Source organism: Scyliorhinus torazame, chromosome 5 (genome assembly GCF_047496885.1).
Source record: "Scyliorhinus torazame isolate Kashiwa2021f chromosome 5, sScyTor2.1, whole genome shotgun sequence".
Classification (NCBI taxonomy): Eukaryota; Metazoa; Chordata; class Chondrichthyes; order Carcharhiniformes; family Scyliorhinidae; genus Scyliorhinus; species Scyliorhinus torazame.
In genome coordinates this window covers 264,893,350-264,908,003 of record NC_092711.1, presented here as the reverse complement: position 1 = coordinate 264,908,003, position 14,654 = coordinate 264,893,350, and the positions used below count along the sequence as shown (strand labels likewise).

The 14,654-nt window shown below is 49.4% G+C and overlaps 1 long non-coding RNA gene across 1 annotated transcript; it reads right to left on the bottom strand.

Annotated features, from left to right (window-relative positions):
• Positions 1-3,100: 3,100 nt before the first annotated feature.
• LOC140422778 (uncharacterized) lies at positions 3,101-12,910 on the bottom strand. Its single transcript, XR_011947598.1, has 2 exons — positions 12,703-12,910; positions 3,101-3,376 (listed from the first exon to the last, which is right to left on the bottom strand). It is a non-coding gene; the product is annotated as an uncharacterized lncRNA (long non-coding RNA).
• Between the last annotated feature and the right edge of the window lie 1,744 nt (positions 12,911-14,654).

Genomic DNA, 14,654 nt, shown 5'->3' with positions numbered 1-14,654 from the left:
GACCACAATTCCACAGTTGGCAACTCAAAGTGGGAGTTGTAAAAACTCAACTTGATATACAAGTACCAACTTGGGCATTTACATTCAACTCCCGAAGCTGCACCTTTATCGTAACCGGCAGGTCAAGGGGTCTCATCAGCTGTACTGAGTACAAAGCTGTGATGATATGCATAAAGCAGCTATGTACATAATGTTATGCACGACTTCCGATCACTAGGTGGCAGTGTTAACCCGCCACGTGACTCTAGTTCTGGGAGTTGGGAGTAGGTCATGCTCGGAGGCAGACATATTTTGCAGTAGCTCTACAATAGTTAGTTAGTAGTTCATTATTTTATTCATCTTAATCACATAGTTGTTAAATAATAAACTATTCAAATTAGATGTTTTGTAGTTATTTACTTCAACCAGTCTACAGAACATGACAAAAACTACCATCAATCCCAGAGGTCCCTAAGTCCTGCAATGGAACAGCAATAGTCACCAAGGCAACAAGTACCAAGGATACCAACCTCTCCAGATAAGGAATATCACCAAGGTATACAGCCAATGTCAACATGTACTTGGACCATTAAGAAACCTGCATGATTCAAAGGCTATATGCAATGCAAGTTCAGTAGCAGACTAGTAGCACAACCAGTTGTTAAAATGTAAGAACAGCAGGTGTATATTGGGTAATGGGTTACTGACAGTCATACTGGATCATGCATGCAAGTATGTATCTTGTTCATTAGGCAAAGGGATGTTTGTATCTTTTGTTCACTATGACAAAGGGGATTTGGGTCTGATTGGCACATCTGATTTCCATTGTCTTGTGACTATGCCATGAAACTGCCACTGGGGGCCGACATCATAAGACCTGTTCAATAAAGACTCTCACTGGGACACTAATGAAGCTCTGCTTTATGTCCATTAAGACTGCTGTCCTTATACATGAAACATGAAGGTTGGAGTTCTCCTGCCGTTCACACCAGCGGGATTCTCTGATTCTGCCGGCAGCGCATCCCTGTCATGGGTTTCCCGGCAGTGTGGGTGGCTTCAATGGGAATTCCCATTGACAGCAACGGGACCAGACAACCCCGGCACTAGTGAACAATGCTCTTCCTCACATCATCGACAGACACGTGGCTAGGAGGACATAGAGTCCCGCCCTTAGTGTCTTGAATGCTGCAAGAGAATTATTGACAATATCTGCTTTTGAAATGCAGAAAAATGAGCAGACATGCTTAGTTTGTATGCTTAATCAGATGGACTTTGCCTTTAATTCTCCAACAAGGATCTTGTAAGAAGTTTTCTGGCCGTTCCTGCTGATGGGATCTTCTGGTCCTGCCAACAGAGGCCTCCCTGCCCTGGTTTCCCTTGGGTCTAAGGGTGCAAACAACAGGAAACTTCATTGACAGTGATGGGACCGGAATATCCTGTCGCTGACCAATGACAGTCTCCTTCGCCATCGCAAAACACGGCATGTGGGGCTATGCGAGGTGGGTGAGGGGAAACCATAGACTTGGATTGTTCTATTGTCTTATGGTCATTAACGATGAGTGTGTTTTCAGGAAAGAAGGACTGATAAAGTGTGTCTAATATCATGGTTTTAACAAAGAGGACACCTGATTGGATGATTGTAGCTTGACTCTGATATGACAATACTATCTGGCCAATGAAGCCTTGGGCTACCATGGAAAGAAGAATACAAATATCATTGCAAGGTGATTCAGCGCTGAGCCAAAGTAGTTTGGTGAGCTGCTAGAAAGAACAATTGGCAGTGGGATGATTGTTCCCTGTTGTTGGTACTTGTAATTTCATGTAACGTATTTGTGACCAATGGGTGCATTATTAATGTTATGTTGTAAAGGGTGAATTGTATTGTTAACTAATATCCCAACCAAACATGAGTGTTGGATTAAAAAATGTGAATGTTGTCTCTTTATTTCTCATAATTCTTGTGTTCGAACTGTAGAATAACTTGCCAAAAGTAAAAGTTTACTTCTTGGAGCAGAAACAGGTGAGTATGTGAATGAAAAGAGTTGTTTCAGTGTCCAATGATTCGTAAACAATTAAGTGGAGGAGGAATGGGCATTTTTGGAGTGATACGGTGAGGGGTTAAAGTTCTGTGTTCGGTTGAATGTGAAGAAATAGAGATAGAAAGACATAGGGCGGGATTCTCCATTGGCTGACAGAGGAATCGCGAAACGCGATTGGGCGGAGAATCTGTTCTGATGCCAAAATCGTGGCGGGCGCCGATTTGATGCCAAATTGCAATTCACTGTCACCTTGACAGCGGCGTCAATGCGTACCAGAATGTATGTAAACACTGCTTGTGTATCATTAGCGTCCCCGACCCAGTATTCTCTGAGGCCTGCGTGATTCTCCACCTCTGATGGGCCGCGTTCCTGGCGGCACAGTTCACTTGTGCTTTTAAAACTTGTGAAACCGGCGCCTTGGCTGCTGAGGGAGAGAGGAGGGTACGGAAAGTGTCCAACATCGCCATAGTGCGCTGACAGTCGTACCGCTGGCCGGGGGTCTTCTGCCAGGGCCGGGGGGAGTAGGGGAGTAATGGGGGTTGACCAGGGGTAGGCTGTGGGGTCGGGGTGGATGGACACGGAACACCAGTGCCGCAGCTGGAAGGGCAGCCATGCAGTTGCACAAGCCGCTGACAGACCACTGTGAACTTAGGGCCACGGGTCCTAATGGTGTCTCCCCAGGCCACCCCCCTAGGTGCCCTCTGGCCCCAGCTGATCCATCGTCAGTATGGGTGCACTTCAGCACAACCAGTGCCATCTTGTTGTCTGGGATGAGTGTGTGTAAGGATTGTAATGTGTATATGTGGCTGCAGCTTGTCAGCCTCCCGAGTGGTGAATCCCGCACCGTTTTTCTTTGGAATCGATTGAGTTCCATATGGCGTCGGTGCTAGCCCCTCCACAGTTGCTGAATCGATCTAGGTTCTGCGCCAGATTTTCTGCATTGGCATCAATACTTAGTCTCAGAAATGGTATATTTAACACATTTCTGCATTAAATTTGATCTGCCATTGCCCACCAACCTGTCTATGACCTTTCAAAGTTCATCATTATTGTTGAATTGCAAAGCAATTGGCGAGGCTGTGTTCAAACACAACAGTATTTATTTAACTAAGAGGAACGAAATACACAGGGCAGCACAGGTCTTGTTTCCTCGGCTGTTGTCAATTCCTCGCAATCCAACATTGGCGACAAGAATAAACCACGACAGTAAAAGGCAATTCGTTGGAAATTGGAAATGGGGGAAGAGTGGCCTCTTAGGATCCTGAAAAAGTGAAAGATCGTCAGCAGTCGAAAAGCGATCCGCTTGATCCGAAGTCGAAAGTTGGTGCCAATATATCGAAAGGCTTGGATGCATTTCGCTGCCAATGTAATCACAGAGAAGAGAAACAATAAGTAATATTATTTACAGTTTGGGCCCACAACCATATAATGTTGTGCGAAGCCTAAGATCTTTGGCGGCTCCGGACAAGAAAGGTTAGTAATGTTTCCAGACATGTAATGGAACAGAGTATGGAAATTGGCAGGAATATAACTTCAGGCAGAGCAGATAAGGGGACAACTATGATAAGGGGGCCAGTTAATGCAGGACTGAGGGTGCTGTACCTAAATGCACGCAGTATAAGGAACAAAGTAAATGAGTTTCTCGCGCACATTGAAATTGGCGGGTGTGTTGTTGTGGGCATCACAGAGACGTGGGAGCAAGGGGATCAGGGCTGAGATCTAAATACCCAAGAATATGTGTCCTATCGAAGACAGGAAAATGGGCAGAGGAGGCGGGGTTGCCTTGTTAGTAACAAATGAAATTAGCAAGAAGTGATGTAGGGTCAGGAGGCATAGAATATGTATGGGTCGAGTTGAGAAATCTTAAAGGACACAAGACCCTGATGGGAGTTGTGTCCAGGCTCCCCAGCAGTAGTCAGGGGCTGGGACTCTCCCCTAACCGGCGGGGAGGGGGGTCCCAGCAGGATGGAGTGGCGGGAACCACTCCGGCATCGGGCCACCCCAAAGGTGCGGATTTCTCCGCACATTTAGAGGCCAAGCCCTCACCTTGAGGGGCTAGGCCTGCGCCGGAGTGGTTGGTGCACCGCTGGCCAGTGGGAAAGGCCTTTGGCGCCATGCCAGCCGAGGCCGTAGGGACTGCGCCGGCCGGCGGAAGTCCGCATATGCGCGAGACGTCAGCAGCTGCTGACGTCATCCCCGCGCATGCACAGGGGGGGGTTTCACTTTCACATTGGCCATCGCGGAGGCTATGGCCGAGGTGGCAGGAAAAGAGTGCCCCCACGGCACAGGTCCGCCCACGGATCGGTGGGCCCCGATCGCGGGCCAGGCCACCGTGGGGGCACCCCCCGGGGCCAGATTGCTCTGCGCCTCCCAGGACCCCGGAGCCCGCCCGCGCCGCCAGTCCCGCCAGTAAAGTAGGTGGTTTGATTCACGGTGGCGGGACTGGCATGACAGCAGTGGGATTTCGGTCCATCGCGGACCGGAGAATCGCCGGGGGGGGGGGGGGGGGGGGGGGGGGGGCTGCCGACCAGCGCGGCGTGATTCCCGCCCCCGCCGAATTTTCGGTGCCGGAGAATTCGGCGGCTGGTGGGGGCAGGATTCACGCCGCCCCCCCCCCGGCGATTCGCCGATCCGGCGGGGGGGTCGGAGAATCCCGCCCTAAAGTGGAGCAGAAAATAAATCAGGAGTTAGAAAAGGCATATAAGAAAGGCAATATTACAATAATCATGTGGGACTTCAATATGCAGGTGGACTGGGGAAATCAGGTTGGTAGCGGATCCCAAGGAAAGGAATTTGTGGAATATCTACGAGATGGTTTTGTGGAGCAGCTTGCGACAGAGCCCACTAGGGAACAGGCAATTCTGGATTTGGTGATGTATAATTTGGCAGACATGATTAGGGAACTTAAGGTGAAAGAACCCTTAGGGGACAGTGACCACAATATGATAGAATCCACCCTGCAGTTTGAGAGGGGGAAGCTGGAATCAGATGTAACGGTATTACGATTGAGTAAATGTAACCAAAAAGACATGAAGGAGGTGTTTGCCAGGGTTGATTGGAAGGTGAGCTTAGCAGGAAAGATGGTGGAACAGCAATGGCAGGAGTTTTTGGGGTTATTCGGGAGGCACAACAGAAATTCATCCCAAGGAGGAGGAAACATACTAAAGGGAGAACATCCATGACGGATGAGGGAAGTCAAGTACAGCATAAAAGCAAAAGAAAAAGCAAGCAATGTAGCAAGGTTTAGGGGGAAGTCAGAGGATTGGAAAGTCTTTAAAGCAAGCAGAGGGCAACTCAAAAAATAATAAGGGGAGAGAGATGAAATATGAGTGTCAGTTAGCTAGTTATATAAAAGAGAGCAAGAGATAAGAGAGACAAGAATAGACATTGGACCACTGGAACATGAGGCTAAAGAAGGAATAATGGGGAACAAAACAATGGAAAAGGAACTGAATAGGTACTTTGCATCAGTCTTCATGGTAGAAGACACCAGTGGCAAACCAGAACATCAAGAGAATCAGTGGGCAGAGGTGAGTGTAGTGGCCTTCACAAAGGGGAAGCTGAAAGGTCTGAAGGTGGATAAATCCCCTGGACCTGATGGACTATGCCCCAGGATTCTGAAAGAAATAGCTGAGGAGATTGTGGAGGTATTGGTGGTGATCTTTCAGGAACCACTGTAGTCAAGGAGGGGCCGAGAGGTCTAGAAATGGTTAATGTAACACCCCGGTTTAAGAAGGGAAGGAAGCAGCAGAAGCCTGACTTCGTCGTTGGTAAGATTTTAGTCCATTATTAAGATTGTGGAGTGCTTGGAAGTGCATGGTAAAATAGGGCTGAGTCAGCATGGCTTTGTCAAGGGGAGGTCATGCTTGAAAAATCTGTTAAAATTCTTTGAGGAGGTAACAAGGAAGTTAGGCAAAGGAGTGGCAGTGGACATTATCTATTTGATTTCCAGATCGCCTTTAACAAGGGATCATGCAGGAGGTTGCTAAATATTATAAGAACCCACGGCGTTAGGGACAAGGTACTGGCAAGCAACATAGGAACAAGAGTAGGCCATTTAGTCCCTCCAGCCTGTCCTACCATTCAATGACATCATGGCTGATCTGTGACCTAAGTCCATGACCGGGATTCTCCAAGCCTCCATGCCGCAATCGCACCCGGCGTGGAGTGGAGAATGGGGCATTGGACCCAAGATGCCTTCCACGATTCTCCGGCGAATGGAGAATCGCTGGCACTGGCACGCGCACAGTCAACGCGGCGCCGTCGGGGCCATTAAAAGAGGCCCCCGCAGCGATTCTCCATGGACGACCGGCCGAGTTCCCGCCGACGTGGTTCACGTTTTGTTTGTTTTTTTGTTTGTTTATTGTCACGTGCACCGAGGTACAGTGAAAAGTATTTTTCTGCGAGCAGCTCAACAGATCATTAAGTACATGAAAAGAAAAGGAAATAAAAGAAAATACGTAATAGGGCAACACAAGGTACACAATGTAACTAGATAAACCGGCATCGGGTGAAGCATACAGGGGTGTAGTGTTAATCAGGTCATTCCATGAGAGGGTCATTTAGGAATCTGGTAACAGCGGGGAAGAAGCTGTTTTTGAGTCTGTTTGTGCGTGTTTCAGACTTTTGCATCTCCTGTCCGATGGAAGAAGTTGGAAGAGTGAGTAGGCCGGGTGGGAGGGGTCTTTGATTATGATGCCCACTTTCCCCAGGAAGCGGGAGGTGTAGATGAAGTCAACGGATGGGAGGCAGGTTTGTGTGGTGGACTGGGCTATGTTCACGACTCTCTGAAGTTTCCTGCAGTCTTGGGCCGAGCAGTTGGCATACCAGGCTGTGATGCAACCAGATAGGATGCTTCCTATCTTGGTATGGTTCCACCTGGCAGGAGCTCGGAGTCGCGGCTGCAGTGGCCGTCCTGTTGGGGGGGGGGGGGGGGGGGGGCAGGGGGATCCGTCACCGGGGATGATAAAAAGATATGGGGCGAAATTCTCCGGTATCGGCGCGATGCCTGCCGACCGGCGCCAAAAACGGCGCAAATCAGTCCGGCATCGCGCCGCCCCAAAGGTGCGGAATCCTCCGCATCTTGGGGGGCCGAGCCCTAACCTTAAGGGGCTAGGCCCGCGCCGGACAGATTTCCGCCCCACCAGCTGGCGGGAAAGGCCTTTGGTGCCCCGCCAGCTGGCGCGGAAATGACATCTCCGGGCGGCGCATGCGCGGGGGCGTTAGCGGCCGCACACGGCATCGCCGCGCATGCGCAGTGGAGGGAGTCTCTTCCGCCTCCGCCATGGTGCAGACCGTGGCGAAGGCGGAAGGGAAAGAGTGGCCGCACGGCACAGGCCCGCCCGCGGATCGGTGGGCCCCGATCGCGGGCCAGGCCACCGTGGGGGCACCCCCCGGGGTCAGATCACCCCGCGCCCCCCCCCAGGACCCCGGAGCCCGACCGCGCCGCCTTGTCCCGCCGGTAAGAGAGGTGGTTTCATCTACGCCGGCGGGACAGGCATTTTAGCGGCGGGACTTCGGCCCACCCGGGCCGGAGAATCGCGGGGGGGGCCGCCAACCGGCGCGGTGCGGTTCCCGCCCCCGCCGAATCTCTGGTGCCGGAGAATTCGGCAACTGGCGGGGGTGGGATTCATGCCAGCCCCCAGCGATTCTCCGACCCGGCGGGGGGTCGGAGAATCTCGCCCATGAAGAGGGACAGATAGTATTGAGGAAGAAGAAGGACTTGGACAGGCTAAGAGAGTGAGCAAAGAAGTGGCAGGTGGAATAAAATGTGGAAAAGTGTGAGGTTATGCACTTTGGTAGGAAGAATAGAGGCGTAAACTATTTTCTACATGGGAACAGGCTTCAGAAATCTGAAGCACAAAGGGACTAAGATTCCTAGTTCAGGATTCTCTTAAGGGTAACATGCAGGTTCAGTTGGCAGTTAGGAAGACAAATGCAATGTTTACAGTCATTTCAAGAGGGCTAGAGTACAAGAGCAGGGAAGTACTGGTGAGGCTGTATAAGGCTCTTGTCAGACCCCATTTGGAATATTGTGATCAGTTTTGGGCCCCTTATCTAAGGAAGGATGTGCAGGCTTTGGAGGGGGTCCGTGGAGGTTCACAAAAATGATCCCTGGAATAAAGGGCTTGTCATATGAGGAGCGGTTGTAGACTCTGGGTCTGTACTCGATGGAATTTAGAAAGGTAAGGGGGTATCTCATTGAGACTTACAGGATACTGAGAGGCCTAGATAGAGTGGACGTGGAGAAGATGTTTCCACTAGTAGGAGAGACTAGAACCCAAGGGCACAACCTCAGATTGAAGAGACGATCCTTTAAAACTGAGACGAGGAAGAATTTCATCAGCCAGAGAATGGTGAATCTGTGGAACTCATTGCCACAGAAGGCTGTGGAGGCCAAGTCTCCGAGTGTCTTTAAGACAGAGGCAGATAGGTTCTTGATTGATAAGGGCATCAGGGGTGCTTGATTGATAAGGGGATCAGGGGTTACGGGGAGAAGGCAGGATATGGGGATCAGAACCATATCAACCATTATCGAATGGCAAAGCAGACTCAATGGGCCAATTGGTCTAATTCTGCTCCTATATCTTATGGTCTTATGATCTTCAAATGTTGGTGCAGGGGTGCCATCATGATAGACAGGTTGAGTAAACACAATCCCTTGCTCTATTGCAGTTTTGTCTGTTAATCTTTGATTCCAATTTACCTGGGTTAAATCCACTCTTATCCCATTGATGTTGGCCCTCCCCTGCATTACTCCTTATCCTTTCCATAACCAACATAAATCATATAAAATATTCACTGTACAGTAAATGTTCTCTTCCTGACACTTGATCCACTTGACCTATCTCATTTCCCAGCACCAGATCCAGTATTGCCTCCCTCCTTCCTCGTCAGACCAGAAACATATTGATGTGGAAAATATTGCTGGACACACTCTAGAAAATCTTACTCTCTTTCCTTTACACTAATATTATCCCAGTCCAGGTTAGGATAATTAAAATCTGACAATATAACAAAATAATAATTCTAGTGCGCCTATTGGTCCGCGTTCCCGTTGGCGTCGGCCGCGTGTGGTATATTTTTTCAGGAACTCGGCGTGGCGGATTCGGGAGGGAGCTGATCCGCGACAGGGGGGTCTTTGGCGGGGGCTGGGGGCACTGGTGGGGTGTGGTCTGGGGGCGGCGTGTAAACAGCGTGCCTGGCCAAAGGGGATCACTGTATGGCAGGCCGGGACCGTGTGCGGCTGCTGCCATGTTGCACAGCGCGGCCGCTATAGGCCGCCGCCGTGCGCATGCACAACCACGGACCCAGCAATTCTCTGGCCGTATCCGCAGCTAGAGCCGGGGGTGCTACGCTGCGTGCCTGCTAGGCCCCCACCAGACAGAGGATCGGTGGCCATTGTGCACCGTTTTTCGGTCGTAAAACGCCACCGTTCCCACGCCGGTGTCAGCACTTAGTCTCCAAATCGGAGAATCCACTGTCTTTAACCACTCAAAGACATCTTCTATCTCCAGCATCATAACTGTTGTGGTGGACTTCTTCAAACTAACCACAGGAGACAAAGACACAAGTTAGAATAGTTTATTCATAATTCAAGCAAGGACGGAACCACCCCAGAGATACCTCTGGAGGAGTACCTCCCTTGATACAACTCTCACAGCTCTAATTCACAGCTCTAGGACAAGAGCATTCTAATACCATTCTCTCGTCCAAGGCACAGATACAAAATACTTATACAGTTTTTAGTGCACAGAACATTGGGCTGGATTCTCCGCAGCCACGCTCAGAAATCGCGTTTGATGCAGGGGCAGAAAATCGACTTTTACGTGACAATCGGGCCCGGCGCCGCTCCCGCTATTCTCTGGTCCCCGGAGAAATGCTCGCCCGCGAATCACGACGTGCGGCTGGGGGGCTATTGCCAGAGGCTCTCCCAGCGATACTCCGGTCCCGACCGGCCGAGTTCCCGATGGTGTGATTCTAACCACGTCTGGCCGTTCGGGACTCACGCGCGGCGGCTGCGGATCCAGCACCGGGGGGGGGGGGGGGGTCTTATGGGTGGCCGGGGCAGCAATCGGGCGGGTCAGATTAAGCGGCGTGGGGCAGATCAGTGGAACCTTGTTTCTTGGTCACTGGAGGCCGCCACCCCATGCGCATACGCGGACTCGGAACCGGAAGTGCGGGAGCCCGTATCCGCAGCCAAAGTAGCGTGAAACTCCCCGGGTCCTTGCCAGCCTCCTGAGAATCGCCGAGCAGAAACTTATAGCTAAGTCCCGCACACATGAGTACGGTCTCAACCGGGACCTGGGATTCATGTCGCATTACATTCATCCCCCACCATCTGGCCTGCGAAATCCTACCAACTGTCCTGGCTTGATACAATTCACACCTCTTTAACCTGGGGTTACCCCATCTCTGGATCTGTAAAGATTTAATCACCTGCTAATGCTCGCATTCCAAGCATTGTTTGGCATCTTTGAATTTGTCTATATATGTGTTTCTGGAACAGACCTCTTCATTCACCTGAGGAAGGAGCAGCGCTCCGAAAGCTAGTGACATCGAAACAAACCTGTTGGACTTTAACCTGGTGTTGTAAGACTTCGTACCAGCCTCCTGCAGGTAAGAGAATTGCTCTTTATTTTTTCCAGGAAAGTCTGGAGTGAAACGCCAGCAATTTTACGCCAGCCAGGGGACATAGCCCCATTTTTGGAGAATCCAACCCATTGTTTTAAAATTCCGATCTTGCCCCCGTTGGTTTATTATTAAACCTTCGCCTAAAAGCCCGTTTGTAATTTAGATTTCTGTTCTTCTAAAAAGTAAACAACCTTGCTGGCGAGTTTTGTTGCTGTTCACACCCTGAGGGAGAGCATTGACTAGCATGTGATCTTACTCTAAAGCAGGGGTGTTAGATTCATCGCCCCCAATTCTTTACTAAACCTATTCATTCACCCCTTACAATAATGCTCTCCTTAATCAATACTGCTACCCCTTCTTTCTTTCCCTATTTTTCCTGAACCTCATATCCAGGAATACTCATTCCTGCATTTTGTTTGGAGCCAGGTCTCCATTATCACCCATTATCCAGCGTAAAAACGCTGGCGTTTCACTCCAGACTTTCCTGGAAAAAATAACGTGATAGTTCCCTGTGGCTATCTGTGAATGTCACTCAGCAACCATATTGACTAAATTCTGCCCATTCACATACATGCACAGTAAACCTAATTTAGACCTTACTACGTTCGCTCTTATTCTGACCCCATCTAATACCTTACTATTTCCTACTCTAGTGATATCTGATTGTCCCTATATTCTGTGAATTTCAGTTTTGCTTTCTAATATTATCTTTTGATTCCCACACCTCTGCTAATTTAGTTTGAACCCTTCCCAGTAGCACTCGTAAATAACATCACTAGGAGCAATTGTAGGCCGCTCGGCCCCTCGAGCCTGCTCTGCCCACGATAAGATCATAAGATATAACCTCAACTCCACATTCCTGCCTACTCCCGGTAACTGTTTACCCCCTTTCACATCAAGTATTTATCTACCAGTCTTAAAAATTAAAGATTCCAATTCCACTACCTTTTGAGGAAGAAAGTTTCAAAGAGCTATGATGCTCTGAGAGAAACAAATTATCCTAATCTCTATCTTAAATAGGCAACCCTTATTTTTAAATAGTGACCCCTAATTCAAAATTCTCCCACAAGGGGAAACATCCTTTCCTTGGGCGAAATTCTCCCCCAACGGCGGGATGCCCGCCGACTGGCGCCAAAGCCGGCGCAAATCAGACGGGCATCGCGCCGGCAAAAAGGTGCGGAAGTCTCCGCATCTTTGGCGGCCTAGCCCCAACATTGAGGGGCTAGGCCGACGCCGGAGGGATTTCCGCCCCGCCAGCTGGCGGAAATGGCGTTTGTTTCCCCGCCAGCTGGCGCGGAAATGCGGCGCATGCGCGGGAGCGTCAGCGGCCGCTGTCAGTTTCCCAGCGCATGCGCGGGAGCGTCAGCGGCCGCTGTCAGTTTCCCGCGCATGCGCAGTGGGGAGAGTCACTTCCGCCTCCGCCATGGTGGAGGCCGTGGCGGAGGCGGAAGGGAAAGAGTGCCCCCACGGCACAGGCCCGCCCGCGGATCGGTGGGCCCCGATCGTGGGCCAGGCCACCGTGGGGGCACCCCTCGAGGTCAGATCGCCCCGCGCCCCCCCCAGGACCCCGGAGCCCGCCCACGCCGCCTGGTCCCGCCGGTAAATACCAGGTTTGATTTACGTCGGCGGGACAGGCAATTTCTGGGCGGGACTTCGGCCCATCCGGGCCGGAGAATCCAGCGGGGGGTCCCGCCAACCGGCGCGGCCGGATTCCCGCCCCCGCCCAATCTCCGGGAGCGGAGACTTCGGCGGGGGCGGGGGCGGGATTCACGGCGGCCAACGGCCATTCTCCGACCCGGCGGGGGGTCGGAGAATGACGCCCCATATTTACCCTGTCAAGGTCCCTCAGGAGCTTATATGTTTCAATCAAGGAATTATATGCTTTTGTAAATGATCAAAATGAGCTTGGTTGTATGCTAACTAATTAACCTAGTTTTAATTTAAAGTTAATAAAATTAAATAAAATCATAACAAAATAAAAATTCAAGGCTTATCATTTTACTCACTCTAAATGTAGATGTACCTGTAGATGTCCATTTGCGATACATACCTGCCTCATGCCGCTGCTCCGTTCTCTCATGTGCTTTGCTGCTCTGCCATTACCAATGTTTCCAGTACTATTTTTAAAGGCTTCTTACTCCTGATGTGCTTTCCTGCTCTGATGTTGCCAGTGTTTTCCGTGCTGAGGCTAAAGGATCCTCTTAACCATTGTACTTCCATGCACTCTAACCCTGTCAGTGTTTCCAGCATTGTTTGTAAAGGCTGCTCTCTCCTGATGTGCTTTGCAGCTCTGCTGCTGTCAGTGGTTACAGTATTGTTCAAGGCTCCTCTCTCCCACTGTGTTTTGCTGCTCAGCAGGCCTAACCAAAGGTCACAGTCCTGAAATGTTAGCTCAGTTTTGCCCTCCACAAATGTTGCGTGACCTGTCGAGCATCGCCAACATTTTCTATTTTTATTATCATGATTAATTGCTCCAATACATTGGCCAGAGTAAACTTCATGATATTAGCACAATTCATTTTTGGCTGGATTTTCACCATTCAGGATTAAAATCTTCCAAAATGCAAAAATCTACCCCTCTAGCATTTATTGATGTGCATGGTCATAATTAAAGCTCTGCAACATGCCAAAATGAGCATGGTGTATACCATGCATTATCCAGAGAATCTTGCCATAGCTAATGTAATTGTGAGACAGTCAATGTGTCATTGACTGATGAGTATGATCCAAAATTACTGGTTTAGGAGGTGACCCTATATATTTATTAATGGTTTCTCCTTAGAAAGTTGTTTTTCCCAATCCCATCAGTTATTGATCAGGATTTACTGAAGTCAGTGAATAACTCATAAATGCTTAGACGGCATCCTATCGGGCTGCATCACAGCCTGGTATGGCAACTCTCAGCCCAGGACCGCAAGAAACTTCAGAGAGTCGTGAACACCGCCCAGTCCATCACACGAACCTGCCTCCCATCCATTGACTCCATCTACACCTCCCGCTGCCTGGGGAAAGCGGGCAGTATAATCAAAGATCCCTCCCACCCGGCTTACTCACTCTTCCAACTTCTTCCATCGGGCAGGAGATACAGAAGTCTGAGAACACGCACTAACAGACTCAAAAACAGCTTCTTCCCCACTGTCACCAGACTCCTAAATGACCCTCTTATGGACTGACTTCATTAACACTACACCCTGTATGCTTCATCCGATGCCAGTGCTTATATAGTTACATTGTATATGTTGTGTTGCCCTATTATGTATTTTCTTTTATTCCCTTTTCTTCTCATGTACTTAATGATCTGTTGAGCTGCTCGCAGAAAAATACTTTTCATTGTACCTCGGTACACGTGACAATAAACAAATCCAATTGCTTTAATTTCCTTTCTCATCATTGCTGTGCTCAAACTGCACTTCCTTGTTAGGGAAACAAAAGCTATTACAAAGAAAGATATACTTACAGAACTCATTTGGGTCATCTTCCTCTCTGGTTAGTGGAAAGTTGCCAAATGAATTGCATAAAGAGAATGCTATTTTAAAATCTAATTGTATAATTCTTGTTCTTATAGTTTCCAGCAGGACTGTCTGCGAGGAGATGGACAGAAACAATCTGCAAAGGTGACCTTCATGCTTATCACCGGTTCTAGTTTAGGTGGGAAACACAAATGCATCTAGTTTTATGCCCATTGATAAAATAATTGCTGACACTAAATTTGTTGTCCCGATGCTCCTTGTCAGATTGATGTCTCTGTGCTGATGATGGTTCAGTGTTGCTGTAGGGTTCATCTATTCATTCGTGCTCTGTTCTGGTCTCCCTGAATATTGTGATGGATGGAGCTTGTAGAAGACATACTTCATCACCCAGCTGGGCTGGCAGGTATTAGCAAAGAACCATATCTGCGTGATTCAATCTCCAACACCCACAGAGCCACCTCAATCTGTGCTGTAGACAAATAAAATTGGCAGTTAATAGAGACTTTGAGAGAGTCAATCAAGGGCTGAATTA